This window comes from Glycine soja, chromosome 20 (assembly GCF_004193775.1).
Source record: "Glycine soja cultivar W05 chromosome 20, ASM419377v2, whole genome shotgun sequence".
Classification (NCBI taxonomy): Eukaryota; Viridiplantae; Streptophyta; class Magnoliopsida; order Fabales; family Fabaceae; genus Glycine; species Glycine soja.
In genome coordinates, this window is record NC_041021.1 from 6,667,541 (window position 1) to 6,679,243 (window position 11,703).

Consider the following 11,703-nt stretch of genomic DNA (forward strand, 5'->3'; position numbering starts at 1 on the left):
ATTACATCCAAAGATGCAACCAAGTAAAGGCAAATAATATTTTCCTAGAGCTTGTTACCAAATGACTTTAAAAGAGAAAGAAACATTTTTGGAAGTTCTCAAAACAATAAAAGCTCCTGATGAATATTTGTCTAATATTTCAAGATGTGTGCAAGTGAAGGAACACAAAATATCCGGTCTCAAAAGTTATGATTGTCATCTTTTAATGCAAGAGTTTCTTCCTATAGCTATGAAAGGTTGTTTGCCAGACAAAGTGAGTTTAGCTATATCCGATCTTTGTTGTTTCTTCAAGGAGTTATGTGGAAAGGTGCTTAATGAGCGTAATTTAGAGCACCTAGAGCATCAAGTAGCTCTAACATTATGCCAATTAGAATAGATTTTTCCTCCACCTTTTTTCACCGTAATGGTACATTTGGTAATCCATTTGGCACATGAAGCAAGAGTTGGAGGTCCTGTACATTACCGATGGATGTATCCTATTAAAAGGTATGAATACTTTTTAATCATTTTAAAACATTCTAGAGTTATAAAGTAAAATGATATTATCTTAATTTGTAACCTAAAATTTTCTTTTTAGGTTCCTTCTGACTTTAAAGTCATTTGTTCGTAATCGAGCACATCCAGAAGGATCTATTGTAGAAGGATATTTAGCTCATGAATGCTTGATATTTTGTTCAAGATATCTATCTAGGGTGGAGACTCGTTTTAATCAATCTGCTCGAAATGATGACTCATGTTTTGTGGAAAATGTAAGTGTTTTAAATCCTAGAGGCAGACCATTGGGGAGAAAGAAGCAAGTTGGATTCAATGTGAAGAAGAGAAAAAGAGCTTCTCGAATTTCTCTTGATAAGAAAGCATTGGTTCAAGCACATAGATATGTGCTTTTCAATAGCAACAATGTTGACCACTTTCGAAAGTAATACAATTTTTTTCATGTTCATTTAGTTATTGAATATTTGTATAATATCTTTCTATCAATGATAATGCTTACTTTTTCTAACCTTTTATACATAGAGCCCATACTGATCTTATCAAGAGCCAAAATCGTCGATTTTCTCCATATGAAGTTGACAAAATTCATAGTAAAGAATTTCCAGATTGGTTATGTGAAAGAGTAAGTTTAGGAAGCACCAATAATATTAAATTTTGCATTCATTTAAAGTTTTAACCATTTGAAATAAAATTGTGGTAGGTTGCTCGATTGGAAGAGCAAGACAACACTCTAGTGACAAATGATATCAAGTGGTTAGCTCGTGGTCCACTAGAAATAGTGAGAAGATATAGCGGGTACATTGTTAATGGAGTTAGATTTCATACAAAGACACGTGAAAGGTGCTTGAAGACTCAAAACAGTGGCATTGTTGTAACTGTTAAAACAAGTTATGTCAGTTCAAGAGATAAAAACCCAAAGGAGGGAGAAATCCACTACTATGGTGCACTAACAGATATAATTCAATTGGATTATTCAGGAAAATAAAAGGCTATACTTTTCAAGTGTGATTGGGTTGATATAAACAGGGGTTGCAAAATTGATAACTTCGGTATGACATTAGTGAATTTCAATTATTTGCAACATACAGAGAATGATATATGTGATGATCCATTTGTTTTTGCATCTCAAGCTAAGAAAGTATTCTATGTGGAGAATAAAACACAAAATGGTTGGCTTGTTGTTGTGCATGCTAAAATCAGATATGTATATGATAAGGGTGATGAGCAATCCAATGACACGGATCAAGGGAATGAACAAGTCTTACAAGAGATAAATCATAATGATTTGATTAGAGCAGAAGCCGATGATAGTGATGATATCATTGAAGTTACAATACCTATGGAGAACATTTTACCACATGACAGGGATGATAATTATATAGATGATGATGAGAGCGATGCAGACTTCTTTTGATTTGTTTTTATTTGTTCTATTTGAACATTTGATTATATTTTGAGTATACATGTATTGAACATTTTGTCACATTTATATACTCTTATTCCTTTCTTTAGTTTTTTGTTCTTATTATTCATTAATCTTGTGTTTATTTTTTGTTATGTATAAAAATCACTCACAATATAATGATGTTATCCGTTTTTTTATCAAATTTTTTTTTGTTGTTTCCTCAATAGTTTGATTCTTGGTGATTGGAGATTGGTGAAAAAATAGCTTACAAGCAATCTAAATTTGCATTTTAGGTAATTACTTTATTCTTCTTTTATTTTTTGGCATGGTGTTTAAAAAAATCATAGTCAATAATGTAGTTATATCTAATTTTTATTTTATTTTATTTTTTGGATTGGTTTATTCAGCATACTATGGGAAAGCACAGAAAGTTGAATATCATTCAAAATGATGGTCAATCACAAGCAAAAGAGCAATCAATTGAAAGCTCTACTGAAGTGAACCAAAATAACAACTCTATACTTGAAGAAAATGCACAATTTGAAGGAGGTATAAAGATTTTATTAACTTAATTTCTTTATTTTATATTAAATTATTTATAACACAATTGTTTATTAACTAAATCAACAATTACAAACAGAACAACACATACAAGAAGATAGTCATGTTCAGTCTCATACTTCTCTTGAAAGTGCAAGTGAAAGTTCAACTAAAGGTATTTATACACATGCTTTTTTGGGTTAGAATTATATGTACAATTCTGTTTGAGTTGAATATCTTTTAGAATATGATAAGATTAAATTTACTAGTGAGTTTCTTTTTTTCATATAGTTCAAATCTGTGTGTGTGTGTGTGTTTGATAAATGTCATATCCATGAATGATTTAGGTAAAAAGAAAACCAGAGGTTATACACATATGCTAGATGTGTGGGACTTGCTAGATGGAGAATTCATACTTGTTGAAGTAGATCATTGGGGCAATCCTATGGGTTGGGAATGGAAAACTCTACTAAATGAAATTCGGAGCTTGGTAAGGAGACACCAATGTGCTCCTATCAATTTTCTTAGCTGAAAAGACATGCCTAAGGACTATATTACTGACATGGTTGAATTAATTCAGGTCCGGTATAAAACTTTATAAGTGTTGTTTCATCTTGCTTCTTGTAAAATTTTATGTCTTCTAATGTCTAACAAAATGATCTTTTTTGTTTGTTAATGATACTCATAATAGAGTAAGTTTCGATTTGTTCCTGAATTAACTGAACAAACAAAGAAAATATTGATTGATGACATGAGTCTGAAATGGAGGCAATTTAAATATGAACTGAAATCAAAAGGATATGCTGAGAGCAAAACCAAGGAGGAAATGGTTGCTTACATCCCAGATCCAAGGGTTGATCCTTCTCAATATCATGATTTAGTACATTATTGGTGTTCTGAGAAAGGATAGGTATACATGACAATGTCACCAACCTTTTGCTAACATAAAAATTATATATTATATGTTTATTTTTATTATTGACTTTTTATATTTGTTGGTTATAGAAAATAAGCAACATCAACAAAATGAGCCGCTCAAAATATGAGGACTTGCATTGCATGGGAACCAATAATCTTCCAAGACGGATTTATGAGATGGTTTGTCTTTTTTATATTTTTTATTATTAAATTGCTTAATACAAATAGGATGATTCATTTTTTTAACTAATGTTAGACAACAAAGGCTAAGGGAGTGCAACCTTCTAGGGCAGAAATTTATATTGACACTTGAACTCGAAAAGATGGAAGTATTGTTACTGAAAAGGCTGCTATTGTAATTGTAAGAATTTTAATTTTTATTTCAATACTTTCACTTTGTTTTGCTCAATTTTCTAATAGAAGGTTATGGGGTGAGGGGGAGTAACTAATGTGGAGATGAGTTTTGTTTAGTGATATTGAAGTATTCAGGATATTGATGTATGATAATAATTTATAAGGTGTATTTATGTAGGATGAACTAAAAAAGAAAATGGTTGAAGTAGAGAGTTCGCAAAATTTACAAAGCACCCAAGATTCTGCTAATTGGACAAATGATATATATTCAAAAGTCAAAGGACCTGAAAAAAAAGGACGTGTGCGTTGTCTTGGCAAGCTTCCACATCAAGCAAGTTCATCTCAAAGCTCTTATGCATACAATAGAATTCAAAAGTTGGAGAATTTGCTTGGAAACCTTGTAGTTGTGCTTAAAGTACGATTTGCAGAAGGTCCACAAATTAATCAAGTCTTAGAAGCTATAGATCAAGAGGTATGAATTTATAATTCTACTTATTCAACGATTTAACTATGATATGATACTTTACATAGAAAAAACATTCTTTTAAGTTAGGTACCTACAAATGGTTCTACCAGTAAAGATCATCAAACTACAAACAATCTTAACTAGAGGTGAGTTGAAATTTAGATGGTAATGAAGATGTGAGCCGGTGAAAAAATGTTATTTCAGGAACATGATTTAGATGGTAATGAAGATGTGAGCCGGCGACAAAATGTTCAACAGTTTGGTTTTTACTTTAGCTATTTGTCCAGAAACTCGAATTAACTCTTTTATGCATTTAGAAATTTAGAAACTTGTTACATTTTAGTGATGATTCCCTCCATGTAAAGAGGGTCATGGTGCACCAAAAATATACACTTAGGAAGGACTATGCACATGGTACTAAAAAACAAGGCAAAGTGAATTGGAAAATTTTCTATAGCACTACAAATGCTAGATCATTTCACAATGACAATGGATCAAGGGCTGCAATATGTTAAAAAGCACACAATCTAGTTACAATAATCACAAATTAGGCTAACAAAAATTTAATTGTATGTAGCAGGTTGTTGTACCTTTTCAAAGGCCATGTTGCAACAGATCTCTAACTTTGTGCAGCATAATAATAAGCTCATGTATATTTAATTAAAAATTATAATCAACAAAGAGTGTAATTAGGAACTAGTTTTATTATTATTATATGACATTTACCTACAGAAGACCGTAGGTACAAGTAAATTGACTTTTACCTACAGTTAGAGATTATAGGTATAAATTAATATCTTTTACCTACACATTTGAAATAGTAGGTGTTACCTATAGTGATAGTTAAATTTGACTGTAGGTAAAAATATATCCGTAGGTAAAGCCTATAGTGACAGACTATTAGTTGTCACTGTATACCCCTCAAAGTTGACGCAAAAAACGCCTGTAAGACAAAGTCCTTTATACATTTACCTACGGATTTTGGACTTCTAGTGATAGATTTTGACTGTAGGTAAAAGTCATTTACCTTGTAGTATGATTGTTTAAATTAGAGATTAGAGATGAGACAATGTCCCTTTATCTTATATATAATATGATATGATAGGGGGTCCTAACAAAAGGTTTAGTCAGTGGTTAGGATGAAAACACCCAAAGTCCATATCTTATAGAACAAGTCCTGTAGGTTGGCTTTTATAGACAAACACTCCAAACATTATTCCTTCAAATCAGCAAAATTAGATTGTGATTGTGATTGGAATCATTTCCTTCAAATAACTTTATTCCTCTGGCATGTGGGATTTCTGTGTGAGGATATCTAACCTGTCAAGGAGCATATTTGCTTCTAAAAAAATGAATATCAATGTGAAAGGGGAGTGGATCCTAATGCACATAATGTCATGTCCAAATTTTTTGTCTCTCTCTTCGTACTATTCTATCACATCATGTATGTTTAAGCATTCTGTTTTTTCTTTGGCAACTGCTAGAGTGGAGATCCCCTTTCCCAACTCTATGTAACAACCCAATCTTGACATTCATGCAACCCCAACCTTGAGATGTCTGTGGTTCTTGGGTCTCTATTTTTCCGAGGACACAACATATACTGCCCCATGCCATATTCTAGACATTCACTAGCCCAACCATTGTACCCTTTTTTCTTCTCTTCCTTTTAGGCATACATAGGAACGTGCATGATTTTCTCTGCCTTGCATTCAATTCATACTCTGATTTTGAAGTGAACATCTCTATCCTGAAGTGAACATCTCTATTCTTTCTGCTAGGTTTTGTCTATACAAGATGTTGTATTGAAACACTTGGGTTATAATTATTGTTTCTTCAATTCAGCAAACTATGGGACCAGTCATGTTCTTGTTCTGGCTGACTTTTCACCAAGTACTAGGACAACAAAGCTAGAGAAGCTTTTTGAGAACTTCAAGGATTGTGGATTTGTGATTCGTTGGGTCAATGATACAATTGCTCTTGCAGTATTCCGAACACCTCCAGTTGGTAATTATAAAGTTACCTGACTTTATTATTGTTTTCCTATGTAATATTATCATAAATTTTGCATACATTGAAGTGTATTGTGATGCATTATGATGGGGAACTCAGGTTGCATGCTGCTAAAGTTAATATTGGGGGGCTGATACATGTATCCTTATTAAAATGTAAACTAGTAATTAAACACTTTATTTGGATCTTTAAATTGAGCAACTATATACTTAGTTTCATGAATGTTTATTTATATTTGTTGATTATTACTTAGATAATATTGTAATTATAAATACGCAGCTTTTCATATTAAAAGTAATATTTATAATTAGAAATATTGATTATTAGTAACATAAAATAGTTTTCTAATTATAAATATTGATTTTAATATTATATAATAATATTTATTGATTATTAGCAATATTGATAATATCGTAATATTGATTTAATTTACCTAAAATTTATTTGCAGGTAATTCAACATTTAACATTGGTGCTGACAAATATGGAGTTTTTAAGATGGTGCTGACGTCAGTACCGTCTTAGAAACTCCATATTTCTACATCGTTCCTAACGTCAGCACCGATGTGGAAACAGACATATTCTACATCGTTTACCAAGGGACGACCGACTTAGAAGATGTAATTTCTACATCGGTGGTCTAGATAGCACCGATGTAAAAATGCGACCTTCAACAACGTGCATAAATTTCGCAATGATGTACATTAAACACTTTCTAAGTCGTTTTGAATCCATCAACGTCTTCAATAAATACTTTTCAAAGACGGTGGTGGGCTTAGGACTGATGTAGAAAATGTTGTATTTCTACAATGGTGAATTTTGGAACGATGTTGAAATATAACACTAACAACGACATCATATTCTACATCGGTTGACCACCGATGTAGAATGTCATTTTTGACCGATGTAAAAAACGCGCTTTGTAGTAGTACGTGCACTTAGCCAAACATATTAATAATGATTAGAATGACAAATGTTTGATCAAATTGGGCAGCCATACCTCGTGTTTAGTCACAAGTTCAACAAGAATTTCAATGGCTAGATCAAATGATAAAGGAACCTACACACATAATGCAATATAAATTAATCTTGAGTAGTCATGAATACTCAACATAAGAATCAAGTGCATGCTAGAATACCTGCAATAATAAAGGAGTGTATGTACCTTGCTGGTACATACGATTCACCAAATAACATCTTTAAATATATAAATTACATTTTCAAATTTATAATAAATTAATTTAAATTGTTTAATAAATATTTTTTTAATCATTAGAAAATGATCCTACAAAATATACAATTAGGGACTAAACATATATTTATATATTTAGAATTAGGGGCCCATAATGAAGGAGTGTATGTACCACGTTTGCCATCCCAGTCTTACACCCTGCGTTGTAATTCACTGCAGTCTTGGAAAATGGTCCTACAAAATATACAATTAGGGACCAAACATATATTTATTAGCATATCCTACTATTAGGTACCCAAAAATATTCCTAATAAAATTAAATAAATTGATAAATAAATAAATAAAATTGAAAAAATAGTATTGAAGATGATGGTTGGTTGGAACTAACTGGTTGCTTACCGCTAATGACAACACCCCTGTGATAAGACCAGCTTGCATAACTGCTGGTAAATATTTAGAATTAAAGTTCAAATAGTGGACGGACAAGGATTTAGTCCTTTATCTAGATGGCCCACCTATATAATTAATCAACTTCATACATAAGAAAAAAAAACGAAATTATGGTATATAAGATTGTTAGAAAGTTTACTTTAAAAAAATTAGAAAGTGAAAAAAAAAATGATTATATCTAACTCACAATTTGAATTCCATGATCTTGGCCCTTGACGAGGTAGGTGAAAACCCCAGCAACTACTATAGTCACCATATAGGAGCTATAGCCGTTACCCAAAAGAGTTTTGGATTCTTGTTCCTCTAAAAGATTGTATCAAAAGGAGAAATAATCCATTAGAATAAATTAACTTTGATACACGTATTAACTTAATTAATTAAAAAAATTAACAACACTTACGTACAGAAGAAAAGAGCATGCTTGTAAAAAAAAAGAAGAGCATATCCCGCCAAAAAAACATATATACAGTATATTATTACTACCATATTATATAATAGTTTGAGTTGTTTTCATGAGATTTTAATTATATGAGGCATTCATATAATTTTGAACACTTAAATGATTAACGTGGGGTTACCGTGTTCTATAAAGTGTATGAGAGGGTAAGTTTACTAAAAAAAGTAAAAAATATAAATTAAGTACTTATTTTTTTATTTGTTGATGAGCCAAACTTAATGATTGTTTTTTTTTTTTTGGCGTAACAAACTCAATGACTGATAGTTACTCAAAGAACAGAACCGTTTTGATGCTGATAAATTTTCTTAGGAAATACGTCATTTTTTGTTGAATGAAATTTAAGACATATTTTCCTACATCGCTGCTTATATATTCATATTAACATGGGAAGTGATTTTATAAAATCCAATTTTTTTTCTAACGATATTTAATCATATAGAATAAGAATAACAAATATTTTAAAAATTTTAAAATAAAGATGCGCATTAACACCTAGCATAGAAAAATTACATGTTAGACGATATTTATAAATTATAAGTCGTATATTTTAAAATAAATAATACATATATTATATAGACCGTGTAAAAATTAGACTACAATGTAACTTCCTATTATGTGGTAAATTATTATACTAGTGTGACACACGGAGAAGAGGGAGATTTACCTGTACAGAAACAAGTGACAGGCCTATCCATTTGCACATCTCATAATTTGACCCGATAAAATTCTTGAACTGATAAATATTTTTTCTTAGGATGCATTAATAATTAAAAATTAGAATCAGTGCAGAAAATTAAAAGTTTCAGCAGTGAAAATTACCAGTGGTGTTTGATTAATACTTACCAGAAGTTAAATTAAGTGAAAAGTGCCAAAATCATTAAGTACAGGGGGATCAAAAGATAAATACATTAAACAGTAATCATTTCATCATTGAACTTGGAAAAGTTAAATTAAGTGACTACTGAGTTTATGTCTTTTGAGGTACTCACCAGGAGCAGGCATTGAACTTGGAAAAGATATCGAGAAAACCAAACAGCAGGCAAATGCGAGAGTAGATAAAATATCCAATCTGAAATCCAGCCTTTCGATTGCAGTAATATGAAGGGTACAAGAGTACCTACATAAGCTGTTATGATGTATTTCCAGTATACTTTAAACCCAACTCTACCCTTTTCTCGTTCTTCTTCTTGAACAAGTTGTCCTTTGGGCTCAACAACTGTGTCATTTGACTTATCAGTTTGATCATTTGTGTTTTCCACATTTTTCTCAAGTTCAAAATCACTTACTAAGAGAATAGTAAATTGACGAAATGCTGTTGTTTGAATTCTTGACCATGAAATTCTTGAATCACTTACCAATATTAGATCAGCATTAGGTAAGAATTCTACTTGATGAGTAATGTATATCACAGTTTTTGATTTTAAAAGACCAAGCAAGCACTCCTGAAACAATGTAGCACAATCAGATAACACTCATATCAGCCTCTCCATCAAATGCATGACAAAAACAGGGTAATTATATTTTAAGTATATAACTATATCCAACAACAAGAACAACAACAAAGCCTTAGCTGAGTACACAATATGCTGAGGACGAACAGGTTTGCCGAGCAGGCTGATATCATAAGATCACTAACTCCAGAAAATCAGCAGTGTCAAAGAAGATAAAAAGAATACCATCATGTATGATTGGGACAACCCTTCGATATTGATATTCTGCCAAGTAAAATCAAAAGTGTAAAAATTTGCATAAATCTGAAAACACAAGTTCATTCCAAATTTATTTTTCAGCAAAATTAAATTCCCAAGTGTTAATGCAAGTAGAGTTCAAAATTGCACCAAGGAAAAAGAACATCCATGATTAAACCACCTATCAATTGAGACCAACAATTTACCTTTTCCCTCTGAATCAATGAAATTCACATACTGTGTAGATAATATAGAAAGGTGAATGCATTTCTAATTTACAACTCCTTAATTTTTTAAGGTCAGGCTTTATACCAGTGTTGACATTGCACACATAACCAATGATTCTCATCTTGTCTCGTTAGTTCAACTTGATTACTTTTAAGAGAACAATGTATAGCTTCCAGACCAGCCACAACTGGTTCAAAAAACTGCAAATATGACTCACTGTACCCCAACCAACAACCATCATGATGATATTAACATGACTTGAACAGTTACTTGATATCCCTTGATCATTTCTCATGAGAGCACAAATAGCTTGGATATTCATAAATCTTATTAAAACAATGGAACATGGGTTCTGGACTTCTGGTTCTACAGCTAGAAAGGAGAAAAGGTAGTATCAAGAAAAAAAGAACCTAATACCCCAATTTCAAACAGAAGGTAGATTTTAAATTACATTATTACAAAACTTGTTTATCACCTATTGACTTACATTTAAATGTTTTCACACATTGACTTCTAATATAAAACAGGTAAAACCTTCTTACATAAAACTCGTAGATATATTCAACACAAGTTTGAGAAGATTTGTAAGCTTATTCCTCTCCCCCCTGTATACATGTCCTGATCTCCTTAAGGTTGTTCTGATCAAGTAAGTTGTCAACGATGTAATATTTTATAAAAGCCCAAAATGAATTAAAGAGCATTTATAGCAATAGTGAAGGCAAGCAAAAGCAAGTGCAAAAAAGGGAGGTAGATAAAAGCATTTATACCACATTAGCAAAAGCAAATGCAGGTGGGAATGCGCAAGAAAACATCAAAATCATTCCAAACTACAATGCCAATTCTAAGAAATCTGCAAAACAGGATAGGACTATGTCAGTCTTGGGACACTTCTCGAACATGATGAGAAATCAAGCCTTTTTAGTTTAGAATACCACACACACATGTATATCTAAATCCAACTACTTATATTCCATATGTTCAAGAATTAATTAAAAATCATATACAATTTAAAAGTATAATGAATTTGGAAGTACCATCAAATAGCACATCTTCAATCTCTTCACCAATGCTAGCAGAGTAAGAGGGCTTCAGGTATTCTTTCTCTACTCTAGAAATAAACTGGAACTTGATGTAAGCTCCATTGGAGCTTGTAGGCCTAGGATTTTCTTCATCAATGAATTCCTTTGCTTCTTGGAAAATGAATGGCAGCGAAATGGAGAAGGAAGAGAGAGAGGAGACGCCACTTCAAGGAGAAGATGAGTCTAGAAGAAGCTCACCACCATAGGAGGCCATAGATAAGAGCTTGGAGGAAGAAGGAGATGAATGAAGGGAAAGGGAGAGAAGAGCACGAAATTTTGTGCTCTAAAAGAGCTCTGAAATCTGAAGTTTAATATTCAAATGATCAAAGTTGAAAAAAATGCACACACATGACCTCTATTTATAGCCTAAGTGTCACACAAAATTGGAGGAAAATTTGAATTTCAATTCAAATTTTACTTGAATT

At 31.8% G+C, this 11,703-nt stretch overlaps 1 pseudogene; it reads left to right on the plus strand.

Annotated features, from left to right (window-relative positions):
- Window positions 1-2,975: 2,975 nt before the first annotated feature.
- On the plus strand, window positions 2,976-6,709 carry LOC114401825 (annotated as a pseudogene).
- Window positions 6,710-11,703: the final 4,994 nt, after the last annotated feature.